This window comes from Thamnophis sirtalis, unplaced genomic scaffold (genome assembly GCF_051295495.1).
Source record: "Thamnophis sirtalis isolate CommonGarterSnake01/CBP01778 unplaced genomic scaffold, rThaSir2_p1.2 scaffold_6, whole genome shotgun sequence".
NCBI classification, from domain to species: Eukaryota; Metazoa; Chordata; class Lepidosauria; order Squamata; family Natricidae; genus Thamnophis; species Thamnophis sirtalis.
In genome coordinates this window covers 114,877,019-114,893,573 of record NW_028261386.1, presented here as the reverse complement: position 1 = coordinate 114,893,573, position 16,555 = coordinate 114,877,019, and positions in this window count along the sequence as shown.

Sequence of the window (16,555 nt, the reverse complement as noted above, 5' to 3'; positions counted from 1 at the left end):
AGAATGCAGGATTTGGGTTTGGCTAATCTAAGAGAAAAGGAGTAGGGAGGGGGGCATGATAGCAGTATTCCAATATTTGAGATGCTGCCACAAAGAAGAGGTGGTCAATTTATTTTCCAAAGCACCAGAGGACAGGACAAGAAACAACGGATGGAAACTAATCAAGGAGAGAAGCAACCTGGAATTAAGGAGAAACTTTCTAACAGTGAGGACAATGAACCAGAGAAACAGCTTGTCTTCAGAAGTTGTGGGTGTTTCATCACTGGAGGTGTTTAAGAATATATTGGACAATTCTTGTCTGAAATGATATAGGGCAGGGGCATCAAACTTGTGTCATCATGGTATTGTCACATGATGTATCATGACTTTCTCCGCTTTTGCTAAACTGGTCGTGGGTGTGGCCAGTGTGTGATACATCTGGCCCACGGGCCATGAGTTTGACACCCCTGGTATAAGGTCTCCTGCTTTACCAAGGGGTTGGACTAGAAGACCTCCAAGGTCCCTTCCAGCTCCATTCTGATTGAAAGCACTGTGCTAGAAAGAATAGCACTCTAGAGAAGGGTTCATCAGTCTACCTGCTTTTCTATGCTCTTGAAAAATAAGCTGCAACTGTGCCTTTCTTTTTCCCCAGTGAATCTCCATGGACAGTGAATAGTATTCTAAGCAAAGGTTTTCATTGGTGTTTGCAATAAGATGTGGAGCCTTTTTCAGAAGTTTTTATTATGAGCATAATGAAGTTATGAGCATTTTGCTTTCAACATTTCCTAATAACTCATCTTTATAAAAAAGCCAGATTACTGTCCTACATAAAATTTTTCTTTTTAAGGCCACAAATACCAACAAATATTTCTTGAATCTTCATTCCCATACAATCTTTTTTCAGGTCATCCCTTTTCTTTTGCAATGTTGCTTATCCTTTCCTATGAACGGTGTTTCTTTTATTCAGAAAAACCTGTTTGCCAAATCCCATGGGGTTTTTTTTGGGGGGGGGGGTGATTCTTCTGTAACATGCAGTGACATTCCTTGAACATGGAGCTGGAATCACATGGAGCTTGATCTTCCAAATTGCAAGGAAATTTCCTGAAAACTCCAGGGTTATATATGGCTAGTTGCAAGACATTTTCACGGATTCAAAGCAGGTCATTTCAAGAATTCTACATACTAGAATTTGATTCGTATTATGTAAATGAAACATACAGGGATAACACCACCACCACCAATAATAATAATTGCACCTGGACCAGATGAGTTACGTGGCTTCTGGTTAAAGGCACAAGTGTGCACAAAAGATTGGCAGCTCAAATGAACCAGATCTTAAAAACACCTGAAAATGATGAATGGATGACAACTGGAAGGACATTTTTGATCCAAAAAGATAAAGAAAAAGGAAAAGATCCTGGAAACTATAGGCCAATTACCTGTTTGCCAACAACATACAAGTTCTTTACTGGTATCATTGCAAACCAAATTTATGGATACTTGGAAAGAAATAATTTGCTTCCTGTAGAACAGAAAGGATGCTGCAAAAATTCAAGAGGAACAAAGGACCAACTGCTGATTGACCAACTAATCCTAAAGAATTCAAAGAAAAGACGAACCAACCTGTTCATGGCTTGGATACACTATAAGAAAGCATTTGATTCAGTTCCCCATAGCTGGATCAAGAAATGCCTGAAAATCTTTGGCATCAGTAGCAACATACAAAAATTCACGGAAACTTCAATGAACCTCTGGAAAACGAAGCTTATAGCTAAGGAAGAAGTACTGGGTGAAATTGAAATTAAACAAGGCATTTTCCAGGGCGATTCCCTTTCACCCCTACTTTTCATACTCTCAATGCTACCACTGACAATCATTTTGAAGAAGATGAACTATGGATACGAACTTGCAAAGAAAGGACTGAAAATTTCGCACTTGGTGTACATGGATGATTTGAAGCTGTTTGGTAAAACAAAAGCTGAACTGAATTTATTAATTGAAAGCACAAAAGAATTTAGCCAAGACATTGGTATGCAGTTTGGAATTGACAAATGTGCAACAATGGCAACCAAAGCAGGCAAGGTCATAGAAGATGATGAAATAGAAGTTGAGAATGAAGAAATGATAAAGGCAGTAAAACCAGAAGAAGGCTACAAGTACTTGGGGATTTTAGAGGCCTCTGACTTAATGCATAATAAAGTCAAGGAATTAACTGCAGCCAAGTACATCCGACGAATTCGCAAGATATTAAAGTCCAAATTGAATGGAGGAAACATCATAAAAGCCATAAATACCTGAGTTATACCTCGATACTCTGCAGGAATAATTGACTGGACCTAGATGGAGTTGGACAATTTGGACAGAAAAACAAGGAAGTTTATGACAATGAATCATGCTTTGCACCCTAAAAGTGATGTTGACCGATTATATCTACCAAGAGCAGAGGGTGGTCGAGGACTCCTACAAGTAAAACAGACTGTGGAAGAAGGAAAACACAGCTTGAATGATTACATCCAGAAAAGTGAAGAACCAATGATGAAAGAAGTAAATAAAAGAGGCCTTTTAAGACAAATAAGTCAAAAGCTGAATATAAGAAAGAAGTAATTGAGAAAATTGAAAATTGGAAAAACAAAGCTATGCATAGCCAATACTTGAAAAGTATTGAAGGCAAAGCTGACCAAAAGCTAACTTGGAACTGGTTAAAATCAGGAGCATTGAAAAAAGAAACAGAGGGCTTTGTTTTGGCTCAAGAACAAGCCTTAGCCATAAACTGCATGAAGGCAAAAATTCAACATGTTACCACCAACAGCAAATGTCGCCCCTGTAATGAGAAAGATGAGACAGTAGACCACTTGATCAATGGGTGCAGCAAAATTTCACAAACTGACTACCTACAACGCCATGACCGCGTTGCTAAGACCATTCACTGGAAATTGTGCCAAAAGTTTGGATTTGAGTATAGCAAAAACCACTGGGAACATCAGGTTCAGAAGGTTTTAGAGAATGAGAAAGTCAAGATCTTGTGGGACTTCAGAATTCAGACTGACAGGCACTTGGCCCACAACACACCTGACATAACAATAGTTGAAAAGAAAAAAGTATGGTTCATTGACATTGCAATACCTGGAGATGCACAAATTGAAGATAAACAGCAAGAAAAAATCACAAAGTACCGGGACTTGCAAATTGAAGTTGAGCAACTGTGGAAAAAGAAATCGTGTGTTGTCGCAATTGTAATTGGAGCCCTTGGAGCAATACCTAAAGGGCTACCTCGCTATTTGGAAATTTTAAATCTATCAGACTTGAACATTCTGACTCTACAAAAAACCACCCTACTTGGAACAACTTATATCCTCCGACATTACCTTAACAGTTCCTAGGTCCTTGGTTAGGACTCGATCTGTTGAGCTACCAACCAGCCCCAAAGGCTGTGAATCTCACCAAAGATTAAATAATAATAATAATAATAATAATAATAATAATAATAATAATAATAATAATAATAATGTCAAGAACATCTATTAATCGAAGTAAAAAACAAAAATCTACTGAAGGCCCAACAGACGAAACAAGAACACAGAAAAGATGAGAGTTGGCAGAACAAAGCACTGCATGGCCAATTTCTGGAAAAAATAAAAGATAAAGTGGACAGTGAACAAACTTGGCTATGGTTAACAACAGGTACATTAAAGAAAGAAACAGAGTCACTAATCCTGGCTGCGCAAGAACAAGCTATCCGCACAAATGCCATTAAGGCCAAAATCGAAAAATCCTCTGATGATGCCAAATGCAGACTTTGCAAAGCTGATGAAACTGTTGATCACATACTCAGCTGCTGTAAAAAAATTGCGCAGACTGATTATAAATTGCGGCACAATTCAGTAGCACAAATGATCCATTGGAATTTGTGCAAAAATTATAATATTAAAACAGCAACAAACTGGTGGGAACATCAGCCTGAAAAAGTCACCGAAAACCAGATGGTCAAGATCTTGTGGGATTTCCGTATACAAACAGACAAAATACTGGCGCATAATACACCAGACATCACACTGGTTGAGAAAAATAAGGTCACAATCATAGACATCGCAATACCAGGTGATAGCAGGGTCGCCGAGAAGGAACATGAAAAAATCTCAAAATACCAGGACTTAAAAATCAAAATTCAACAACTATGGTACAAACCAGCAGTGGTAATTCCAGTGGTAATTGGCACACTGGGTGCTATTCCAAAAGCACTGGAATTACATTTGAAACAGTTAAAAATTGACAAATTTTTGACCATCAGTCAAATGCAAAAAGCCGCACTGCTTGGATCTGCACGCATATTACGAAAATATGTTACGACGTCCTAGGCCACTGGGTGGGGCCCGACTAGTAACCAATGCCAAATCCGGCGAAACAACTGGCCGCTGTGATACAATTGTATAGTAATAATAATCATAATAATCATAATAATCTCAACAACAATAGTTATAGTGACAATAACAATAATGGAGTTGCCTCTTTCTCCCTCCCCTCCCCCTTTTCACTTGCCTGCTAATAATGCTTTGCAATCTGCTTGCATTTATCCCATTTTACATGTTAACTGAGAAAATCTCCTCAGCAGAAGCAGAGTTTCCCTTGCAGAGTTTCACATGTCTATAGTTCTGGATATAGTTCCATCTAGATAAGCAGAAGTGGTATTCAGCAGGTTCTGATCATTACTGGAGAACCAGTAGCAGAAATTTTGAGTAGTTCGTAGATCTGGTAAATGCCACCTCTGACTGTCTCTGTCTCCATCTATTCTCTTCTTCCTGAGTCCCAGCTGATTGGGAGGAAATGGGGATTTTACAGTATCCTTCCCCTGGAGTTGGGTGGGAATGGAGATTTTACAGTATCCTTCCCCTGCCACGCCCACCAAATCATGTCCACCAAGCTACACCCGCAGAACCAGTAGTAAAAAAAAATTGAATACCACCACTGGATTTGATCCAATCTTTTCATAAAATTAACTATATAGCATTAGTAATGGAGACACGGCATCGTCCACTAATTTGCCCATTTTATTTTCAGTCTAAAGTAAGGCCTATAAAGAAAATGGATCACTGCCATTATTCACCCATAACAAATGCATCCATTTGTTTCTTACAACTTCCCTGTAAAAAGCATTATTTTGAGAAAGCAGACTTATCTATTTGAACTAAGACAAATGTCAGTTTTTTTTGTTTGCTTATATGCATTTATATTAGTGTGTGTTTTTGTTGGATCTGGCAGATGCTATATTAAAACTGAAATATGAGCTAACTAGAATTTAGAAATGAGAAATAACTTGAAATGTTGCCACTTGCTTTGGGAAATCTATCTGAATATTTGATGGTGAAAACATAAAAAAACTGTTTTGTTTAATACATAGTTGTTTGCAACTAAACGGATGCTTGAGCCCTTCTGAAAAATGTCTTTTGTGAACATTAAGTGGATGACAGGGCGGAATCCTTCAGGAAATAACCTCCATTCAACTTGGCTTAACCCTCCAGCTTCTGGAATCTTCTTTCTTTTATTTATTTAGTTTGTCAAACATGTACGAGATAACAGGTATAAGGATATGAGGACCCGGATTGTTGTTGGGGGCGATATGCTGACTCTGTAAACCGCTTAGAGAGGGCTGAAAGCCCTATGAAGCAGTATATAAGTCTAACTGCTATTGCTATTGCTATAAAATGGACATGAATACAGGAAATGGGTACGAATAAATGGGGACAATCGGACAGGGATGGTAGGCATGCTAGTGCACTTATGCACACCCCCTTACTGCCCTTTTAGGAAAGGGGTGAAGTCCATGCTAAACAATTTAAGGTTAAAGTTATGGGGGTTTGAGGATGTAACAACAGAGTCGGGTAGTGCATTCCAGGCATTGACTACACTGTTGCTGAAGTCATATTTCCTGCAATCAAGTTTGGAGCAGTTTACCTTGAGTTTGTATCTCTTGTTTGCCGGTGTATTATTGTGGTTGAAGTTGAAGTAGTCATTGACAGGTAGGACGTTGTATCAGACAATTTTGTGTATTAAGCTTAGGTCAAGACCTTAATCAGTGTAGTTCTAGGTTGTCCAAGCCCAAAATTTCAGGCCTGGTGGCATAAAGTATTCTATTGTGAGCAGAGGAGTACTCTTCTCATGAAATACCTCTGGACTTTAAGACAGAAGTTTTCAGAACCTGGAGACTCATGTTTTGCCAAGTTGAATGGAAGTTATTTTTGATAACTTTATTAGTAACTTGAAGTGGAGATATTGCTACTGACATGTCGAATGTAGCAAAATGGCCATTTATGTATGTGGGGTGAAAAGAAGTTATGAAGAATGAGCTAGCAGAATGGATGTGTTTACTTTGCAATCAGCTCATTAAACTGTGTGGAAGAATATGCTTGTCTTTGCAGACAGCAATTTGAAAACATTTGTAACTATTAAGTGCTCAGAGAGCATCTGTCTGCATCCTGCTGGTAATGTTGAATGTGAAAAGTGGTTTCCACAGCAGTGCTTGCACATGTGCTTGCAAATTCCTAAGGCTCTTTAATAATACTTTCTCCATGCCCTTTCATGTCTAATAAGGAGGGGACCTAAAAGGAGCAACATTTGATCATGTTGGGAAAACAACAACAGCCACGCAAAGGAAAGATAATCAGCATTGCTCTGTGGGATGAGGGGACTCCATGGCGGGAGAAAATGTCACGTAAGTTCATAGCTTAGTTTACTATTCTCATTTCACCTAGGTTTCCCATTCTGATTGCATGTACTTGATGGCTTTACAAAAGAAAAAAGAAACAGCAGAAAGGAAATTAGCAGATACAAGATAATTTCTGATTTTTTTAAAAAAAAAAGTTTATCTCCTCAGCATCAAGTTCCAGTGATGTTCAAATGTCTACAGAAAATCCGTAGCTAAAAAATCCAATAGGATTTTGATGCTGCTATTGTTGGCATTTAAATATATACTACGGGTGCCATGTTATCTTTTGTGTCTTCCCCACCTGCCATATAATAAAACAAAACAAAACAAAACATGTCAGTTATGTCCATTACAGTTACATTTCTGTAACCTGAGCCTCCCAGAAGCTGATAACAACAACAATAACAACAATCATCTCTGGATAAAAAGGTTGTCCACTTCTAAAGGAAGTTCTGAATTTATTCTGGCTCAGATTTTAATGTATTCTAAATAAGAATTGCCTTTGCTATTGCCCTTGATAATCTATACACACATGTATACAAAAACCCACTGATGGGCTCCTGACATTGCTGTATCTGTTAGCTACCTATATAAGAACTTATACACAAACCCAATGCCATGTATATGCGGAAGCTGTCATTGTGAATCTACATTTTGGATAAGTTCTGATGACATACATAAGAAGGTTAATCTTGCATAAAATAGCATTTGTGCACCATCAACTGTGGCCAACAGAGATCCAACAGTTATGCAAATTGGCTATGGACGAATTGCTTAAATACCATCATATGTATTTTGCCTTGGATTTTTGGATGGCATATCACTAAACTGAGAGCAAATTACTTTTTGCTCTGCTTTAGAGACTCTGCATATCAATCTTCTTAACTGTTCTTGTTCTTTGCAAGTTGTGAGCCCTAAAATTGCTGAACTGTGTGATTTTTTTCCCCCACCAGGTAAATTCACTGCATCTGAGGTTTGCTTACGAAAAATGACATAAAGGTGGGTTACTAAATATGTATCTTTTCAAAGTAATTATATATCATTCCTAATTTTTCCTAGTTATGTTATTCAAATGATTGTATAAAAATAATTTTACATGAAATAGAAGTGCATTTTTTCTTTTTTCTATAATTTTTATTAAATAACATCTTAGTAAATAATTAAAAAAACATAAGAGAAAATAAAGTTCATAAAGAATAGTAAATAGTGAACAGATATTTAAAAAAGAAATAGAAAAGAAAAAGAAAGAAAAAAGTAACAAAGAACAGAAAGATGATAAATAAGTAGCTTCCAATCTTCCTGACAGCAGTTATAAATATACTTGTCCCCTCTCTTCACAATTACGTCATATTTTCCTCCCTTCCATAAATTACCCTTTCTAGTCTTTGAACCCATAAATCATAAGCTCATTTCTCTCTTCTTTTTTGGCAAAAAGTCCATAAGGGGTTCCCAGGCATTAATAAATAGAATTGTTGATCATTCTCTAATCAAATAAATTAATTTTTGCCATCTCCTGTTAGTTCTGTCATCTTCACCAACCATTCTTACATTGTGAATATTTTGGAACCTTTCCATTTCCCCCCTCATACAATAGTTTTGTAACAATAAATCATACATAAAAATAATCTTCATGGCTCTTTTCTAAAGTTGATGAATACTGAGTAAGAATTCTGGGGCTGAGATTAGGGCTATGCAATACTTTGGCTTTGTTTTTTAAAAAGCATTTTGGAGAGATTGGAGATTTGTATGTAGTCTATGCCTTCATCTCTTTAGAGCAGCCATATCAATTTTTCAGAATCATGTCGAAGCTGCACTCAGCAATTATGTGGTCTGGTGAAAGATGGAGCTGCTTTAAATAGTTTCAGACTCTCAGCTTTGTGTTGCCCCATTTAAATGCACATGTTCTAAATTAATTCCAAAATTTTGTGCAATCATAATTGAAATGTAACCCCAATGCAGCAGACTGAGTTGGTTTATATTATAGTGGAATTCAAAAAATATGTCAGAGGAGATTAATTGGAAAACTACTTTTGTGCTCATCTTTTGTACTCATATTTATCTTGAGGGCATCCTTATTTTTAAAAAGTCAAATACTAATTAAAATGTGGTGGCTTTCTGGATAACTTTTCTAGAATGACAATCCAGTGTTTTGGATTCTTTTACAAGAAAAATAAGGACAAATGTTTGTTGATATGATACTCCTGCTTCATTCCATTTATAATACACACACACATGCATAGAAAAAGGATTGGTATCCTCCTTGGCTATATGGAAACATTTTTTTAATCATTCAAAATTCAGCTTTGTATTTTCCCAATTCTATTTCCAAGATACTTTTTTGCTCTTTCAACTGGACTAGTGTCTTTGAATGTACATTGCTCATTCAGGTGAGAGTTTAAAATAAATCCCATGATTTACCCTCTATTCACCATTAAGTAGGTAAAAGAAGATAACTTTTCAAAATTTTCCCAAGGCATTTTAACCACATATTAAGCACACTTCAATTTGTCTTCCATATAAAGTCAAATATTTACTCCTGATCATCAGTGCAACTTTGCTCAACTATTTCATAAGCCAGAAATTCCCAATATGCATTTTTTGTGGAAAGCTCCTGAGTGTGTGGAGTTCCAGGGTGAACTTTAAATTGTTGTGTTAAAATTATTACACTTAGGCACACATATACATGTGCATGTCTTTAAAGTAATTTTAGACACAAGTCATATGCAGTAAAACACAAGCAGCCACAAGAAAACTGGAATATTAACTCACTTCAGCCAACATCAGAGAATTCATTTTATAAGGTCAGCTTGGTTGATCTGGGTTTTGCTACATTTTTCAGTCAAAGGCATCATTCACATATTAGGAATACTAGATTGCAGAATAGTGTATTTTAAGGATGAAATGTATGCTTTGTATACATAATCTCTTACTCCACACTTACAGAGGTATATAAAAGCCCTTTTCAAGCTATTACTTGAAGGACAAAACTGAGAGGAAGTTCTGAGAAACTTTTATTGGATACATTCTCCAAGGGTGAAGTGTTCCAGGTCATTTGTTTTATTCCTTCTCCTATTAAATGACAAGATCTGGACAGGAGAATAACTTGCTGTTCTGACCCGGCTCCCAAACATGTCAAGCCCTCTGTATTTAACTAAACATTCCCTTTCTTAGGAGTGCCAGCATCCCTGGCAAGTTTTCTCTTTCTCAAATAGCAGGCTAATGAAGTCTCTAAGTGCATGTCACTTTCTTTCCCCCTGAAATGGCCCCAACACACCAGGAGTGTCTCTCTCTCTCCCCGCCCCACTTGCAAAAGAAGTCCTGGAAAGTATGCTCTCTTTCTTCCAGCAGAGCGTGTGTGTGTGTGTGTGCGCGCACACACACACACACACACACATGGTGTGCCCAACTCTCAGCACCATAGATTCCAAGATAGAATTCTGATAAGTTCCAGACAGGATTCAGAAGTTCAGGTTATCAATGGCTGATGACAGGGAGATGAATAGTTGTCTATCACATCTATTCATCTCTGCCCCCTGCCTTTTATCCCCAGAGCTAGGGTGAGGCTAGTAGCGGTGGCTCTTCTGTCACAAGGACAGGCCCATAGATTCATGCTGCTCACTTCTGGATGACATTGCAGCAAGAACAGATGTGAGGAGCGGGTCTCCGTGCTCCTGTGCTGAGTTCTCCCCATTGGAGGGCTCCAAAAGGAGCTAAAGCCACCCTGGGGTGGTGGTGAAGAAAAGAGGGGCATAGAGCATTGCATCCCTCCCACTTGACCCAGGGCTCTTTTCCCTCTCATCCACAACAAGGAGACGAGGCAGCCATCATGGCTGCCATGAAGCTGGGACAGCCGAGGGACAAGAAACAAAGAAAGTGAGGAGCAGTGTAGATGAACATTGATTGGAATTGGGTGAGATGATTTGTTCTTTACCTAGAACCCCTAACTTAAAAGGAAAAAAATCAGGAAAAGAGATTCTTAAAACTATTTGTTAAAGCGGTGAATAACTACTTAGAGAAAAATCCCAGATCTGAAAGAAAAAAACTAAGAGGAGAAAAATAAAAAAAAACATTTAAAACATAGAAAATTGGACTTTTAAATTGAATTAAAATTAGATTAAATACTTGTGAGATCTGAGACAATGATGAAATATAAACTGAGGGCACCGCCTACTGATGAATGTAAAATGTATCTCTACAAGTCTGGGACAATTTTTGATAAGAGAAATAAACAACATTTATCTGGAGGAACAGTGATACCTACTGTTTTATATTTATCTACTTTATGACTACAGGAGGGTCATCTGTGAGAACAAGGAAGATACCTAGGTAAAGTGACTATTGGATGTTAAGATATAGAGTGGATATAAGTAGATATTTGGAAAGTTTCCTGGACTATTTAAATGGAACTGGTTGAATAATCCTGGGATATAAAGAACTATGATTATTGTACTCTCTGAGGAGTAATGTTAGGCCTGAATATATGGGTTTTGGACTATTGAACAAGAGTGAGACTTACTAAAATAAGACAAGATGCTCTACCATGGGAAAATGAATGGATTTTTTTTAAAAAAAATGGTGTTGATGTTCCAAAGTATCAATGAAACTGTAACAAAAAACTACAGGGAGATAAAGAACCTAATGCATAGCATAGATTGGAAAATGGAAACTATTCTACAAGGGACAATGAATAAAGATCAAAATGTCCAGGAAAAGGAGGAGACAATAGAAATAAAGGAGGAAAAGATAGAACAGACAAATCAGCAACGAAAGCAAGAAGACAAGAAAGAAAAGATAATAAAGACAATAATGACTGATGAAACAAATCAAGGAAAATGTACTTTACGAGATTTAAAAATGGAATTGGAAAAGCAGGAAGATACTTTCAAAAGAGAGATAGGGGCTTGGGCAGACACTCTGGAGGCCTGGCAGCATAGGATGGTAGAGATGGGAGAAATATTTATACTAAATAGCAAAGAGGTAGATGTAGATAGAGACAACGATCCAAGAGAGGAATATGGGAGGTAAGCCAAAAAACGAATAAGAATTGAAGTATTAAAACATGCAAAAGATGATGGATAGAAAGGAAATGCCTTTTAATATAATGGTGGCATGACTAAAAGCTAGAATAGAGGTTTAAGAGCCGAGGTGGTGCAGTGGTTAGGATGCAGTACTGCAGGCTGACTGTTATCTGCAGTTCAGCGGTTCTAATCTCACCGGCTCAAGGTTGACTCAGCCTTCCAGCCTTCCAAGGTGGGTGAAATGAGGACCCAGACTGTGGGGGCGATATGCTGACTCTGTAAACCACTTAGAGAGGGCTGAAAGCCCTATGAAGCGGTATATAAGTCTAAATGCTATTTCTATTGCTAATGCTATAGAAAGGAGAATGCACATTTTAATATAATAGAATAAAAGGAATAGCTAGACTGAAAGATTAGAGGTTGAAAGATGGTATTATTATGTATGCTTAAACAATATGGTGACTGGCATTAGGATGGTGTATTGAAACATTGAACAACTAAACAATGAAGGACTATATTTCAATACAAACGTGTACCAACACTAGACTAGAAATGGTGGCATGACTAGAAGCTTGAGTAGACGTAGAAATAAGAAATAGGGGGAATATTAGTATACACATTTTTATATTAGAATAAAAGCAGTAACCAGATGGAAAGATTAGAGGTTGAAAGATGGTATTATTATGCATGTTAAAATAATATTGTGATTGACATTAGAATGGCACATTGAAATTCTGAACAACTAAATAATGAAGGATAATATTTTAATACAACACGTGTATTAACAATAAGATTACAACAGTTTGACTAATGTAATACATATGAATGTTATTATTGTTATTTGCATCAAAATGAACGATACCCAGATGCTACACTGTTCATGTATTGATGTTGATGAATACTTAGAAATAAAGTAAAAAATATACAAAAAAAGATTACCACTGGTCTTCTCTTCCCTGCCTTCTGCGCATCCATGTGTCAGGTACTGGACCCAGCTGTTCCTCCTCTTCCTTATCAGTCACCTCCAGACCTGGGGGCTGTTGACTCTCCATATGAGGGTTGATGGACCGGCCAGACTCTGCCTCTGTCTCTATCTCTTACAGCTCCATCACCCCCAAGAGCTCTCAGATTGCCTTGATGCTAGCCCTAACCCCCACAACATCTCCTCATCTGATTTGGCTGTTGGAGGGACTGGTGTCCAACAGGCCACAACACTTGCATTCAGTTGACTCTAGATAGAGAAGCACATGAAGAACCATTGCAGGAATTGGGTATGTCTAGATTAATTAAAAGAAGGACTAGGGTTGACCTGATAGCAGTGTTCCAATATCTAAGGGGATGCACAAAAAGGGGAGGGGTCAACCTATTCTCCAAAGTACCTGATTGCAGGACAAGAAGCAATGGATGTAAACTAATCAAGGAGGGAACCAATCTAGAACTAAGGAGAAATTTCCTGACAGTTAGTACAATCAATCAGTAGAAAAACGTGCCTCTAGAATAGGGGTGTCAAACTGGCAACACATGAGCCACATGTGTCACATGCAGGCCATGCCCATCCCAGCTCTGCGAAGTGGAAATTTTTTGCAAAACATCATGTAATAGCAACATGACGCCACGAGTTTGACACCTGTGCTCTAGAACTTGTGGGTGCTTTTAAAAAGAGATTGGACAAGCATTTGACTGAAATGGTATAGGGTTTCCTGCTTGAACAAGGGTTGGACTAGAAGACTTCAAGGTCCCTTTCTAATCTATTATTAGCTTTTTTTGAGAGATAAGTTCAGGCACATCAACAAGTATATGTACTCTCCTAGTGATAGTGATAGATTTTTCTGAAACTCAAAAACACTAATCTTAGACTACCACTGTTCTGCAGATGATTAGCTGTTTTCCTCATCTAGTATATCCAGATGAACTGAAACTACAGTTCCTATAATTCATCCTGACCATATTGGCTGGTAATTCTTGGAATTGCAATTCAATCACACCTGGAGGCCACTATTTTTGCTAATTTATACAAACATCATTATCTACAATACATTTCTTGGTTAAAAATTACTGTTCAAAAATTCCTGATAACTCTCATTTTAAGATAAGATAACTCTCATTTTTCTGTGGAAATCAAAAGGAAAGTATTGCTGTTTCTTTATAAAGTATGTGTCCAAAGAATAGACAACAGAAACTAATTAGGGCTGTAAAGTTAAATCTCTTAATTGGTGTGATTAACTGATTAAAGCTTTAATCATAGATTAGGCCTACAGCAGGAAGCCTAAATCTCAAAGCTACAAACTCTCTCTCCAATCCTTCTTAGGCATTAGCAAAAACATTCCCCATATGTTATCTAAGTGACATGACCATGGTTTCCATATGGTTACGTTGTATGCTCTTTTAACAATGTTGGGAATATATCATCATATGGACTGGAGCTCCACTCAACTTGAAGGAGAGGCATTGTGATGCAGTGGTAAAGGTTTTGGATCAAAATTTAGAATGTTTTAAAATATTGGCTTTATTATTCTGTCAAGGTTATTGGGGAGTTCCTGCTCATGACTTTGCAGATTTACTTGACAGAGTGATTGTGGGGATGAAATGGATACATTTTGCAGGGGAAGGAATTTGTTAAAGAAAAATCACCTTAAAGCACAGTGCATATTAAAAGATGATCTTGATGTTTGCAAAATGAAGAAGTAAAAACATATGCTACCCTGAGGGTCTGTAAAGCAACAACAATTTAAATGTAAAATAATGATTTAAAGAGAACAGGTTTATTGGCTTCAATAACATATTGGCATTAAGCAGTGGTGGCATCCTCCCGGTTTAACAACCAGTTTGATGATCACACAGATTGCTTTCCTGACAGTGATGAGAGGGAAAATGAAACCATTTCCAACCAGTTCAGCATGCAAGACCTGGTGCTGAAGGTTGCAGTGATGAAAAGCTCTCAGTCTATCACCACCACCATCACCATCAGTTTGCTTGTCTATTTTTTTTGAGGGGGGAGTTTATGACCAGATCCTATGAGAAGTCCCTATTATTTATAGCCATCATCCTACTTTCACTTAGAGAAGGTATCTTGAAGGTGTTTGAGGATGACCATAGGTTTGGGTCGTGACCCGTCAAAACTGTGCTCGACTAAGCCGCGCCCGATTAAACCGTGTCGCTGATGTCATCAACAGGGCGATAACAGCCAGCGCGGAGAAAGAAGGGTGCTTTAAATAGCGCTTTGAAAGCAAGCCGATTCAATTTAAGGTAAGGGTTAGGTTTAGGGTTAGGTTTAGGGTTAGGTTTAGGGTTAGGTTTAGGGTTAGGTTAAGGGTTAGGGTTAGGGTTAGGTTAAGGGTTAGGATTAGGTTTAGGGTTAGGTTAAGGGTTAGGTTTAGGGTTAGGTTTAGGGTTAGGTTTAGGATTAGGTTTAGGGGGTTAGGTTTAGGTTTAGGGGTTAATTTTGGGTTTAGGGTTTACAGCGTGCTTCTGTCTCCGCGCTGTTGTCGCCCTGTTGATGATGTCAGCTATGCGATTTAGTCGGACGCGGTTTAGTCGAGCGCAGTTTTGTGGTGGAACCGGTTTGGGTAGTGACATGCATGAGAATTTCTTCCTTGAGATATTTAGGGTTACATATTTGGGTTGTTTTAATCCCATAAAGTATATACTAGTGCCATATAGGCCATAATTACTTTATTGTAACAGCTACGGCGATAAAAAAATTGCAAATCTTTGTGTGAATCACAAAGTGCCCTAATGTTTATTCAAACTAATTCTTTGTAATAGGGTCAAGCCCTATTTATCAGACCATTGCATTTCTTGTAGCTTTTTCTCTGGTTCTTCAAGCCAATTCCCTAAGCTTTCTACAGTTTTTAAAATATTACCTTAAGTATGTATATAATTTGTGTGTGTGTGCCTTTGAGTCATTGTTGACTCTTGGCAAATGTTTGGACTACACCCTGCAATTTTCTTGGCCAATTTTTCAGAAATGGCTTGCCATTGCCTCCTTCCTAAAGCTAAGACAGAGTGACTGGCCAATGATCATTCAGCTAATTTTATGTCTAAGTCACTCAGAAAGAATTCAGGAGCTCTGGTTTTGAAACTGGTATTTTAACCACTTTCTCTATGCTTGCCCATCCTGGCCATCCTACCTGTCCTGTCCTGTCCATCTCTCCATCCAAACATTCATCCATCCATCCATCCATCCATCTATCTAACTATCTATCATCTCTGCACTATTTAGTATCATGTCCACAAATCACAAGGGAAACAAAAAAGAGATGTCTTTTCCCCACATTATTACAATAAAGCATGCCTCACATAGAAATCTGAACAAAGCTGCAGAAATAATCCTTCTTATAATTGAACTCTAGCGACAAAGCAATAGAATGGGTTTGAGTTTCAGCATTTCCACAGAAAGGTAGCTATAAACTAATCTATCTAGTTTTCATTAGTATGTACTGTACTCTTAAAAAAAACTGTTAAAATTTGAAATATGAATTTTATTAAATGAAACCCAGAGCAGGTCTGATGCATTTTTGCATCAATAGTTCTCAACAGCTACAGTGTTTCTGATAGAAGCCCTCAAGTGAATTTGAAGTTCGAAAAAAAGATTTCAAATGTGCTGTAATATCAGTAAAATTACCTAAATAAAATAAGACGTTACTTTCATTTTGTAGCAGCTCGTAAACCAAATCCCCAAAACTTCAGGAAAGATAAATGAACATAATATGAAGGGAAAGAAAGCATAAAAAAAAATCTGTCACCACAAATACTAAAAAGATGACACAAAGATGGAGAGAAAAGAGCTATAAATATTTCCCATGAAATCAAAATAAATATAGTAACTCAAATATGATTGGGTTGGGATCAGTTCCAT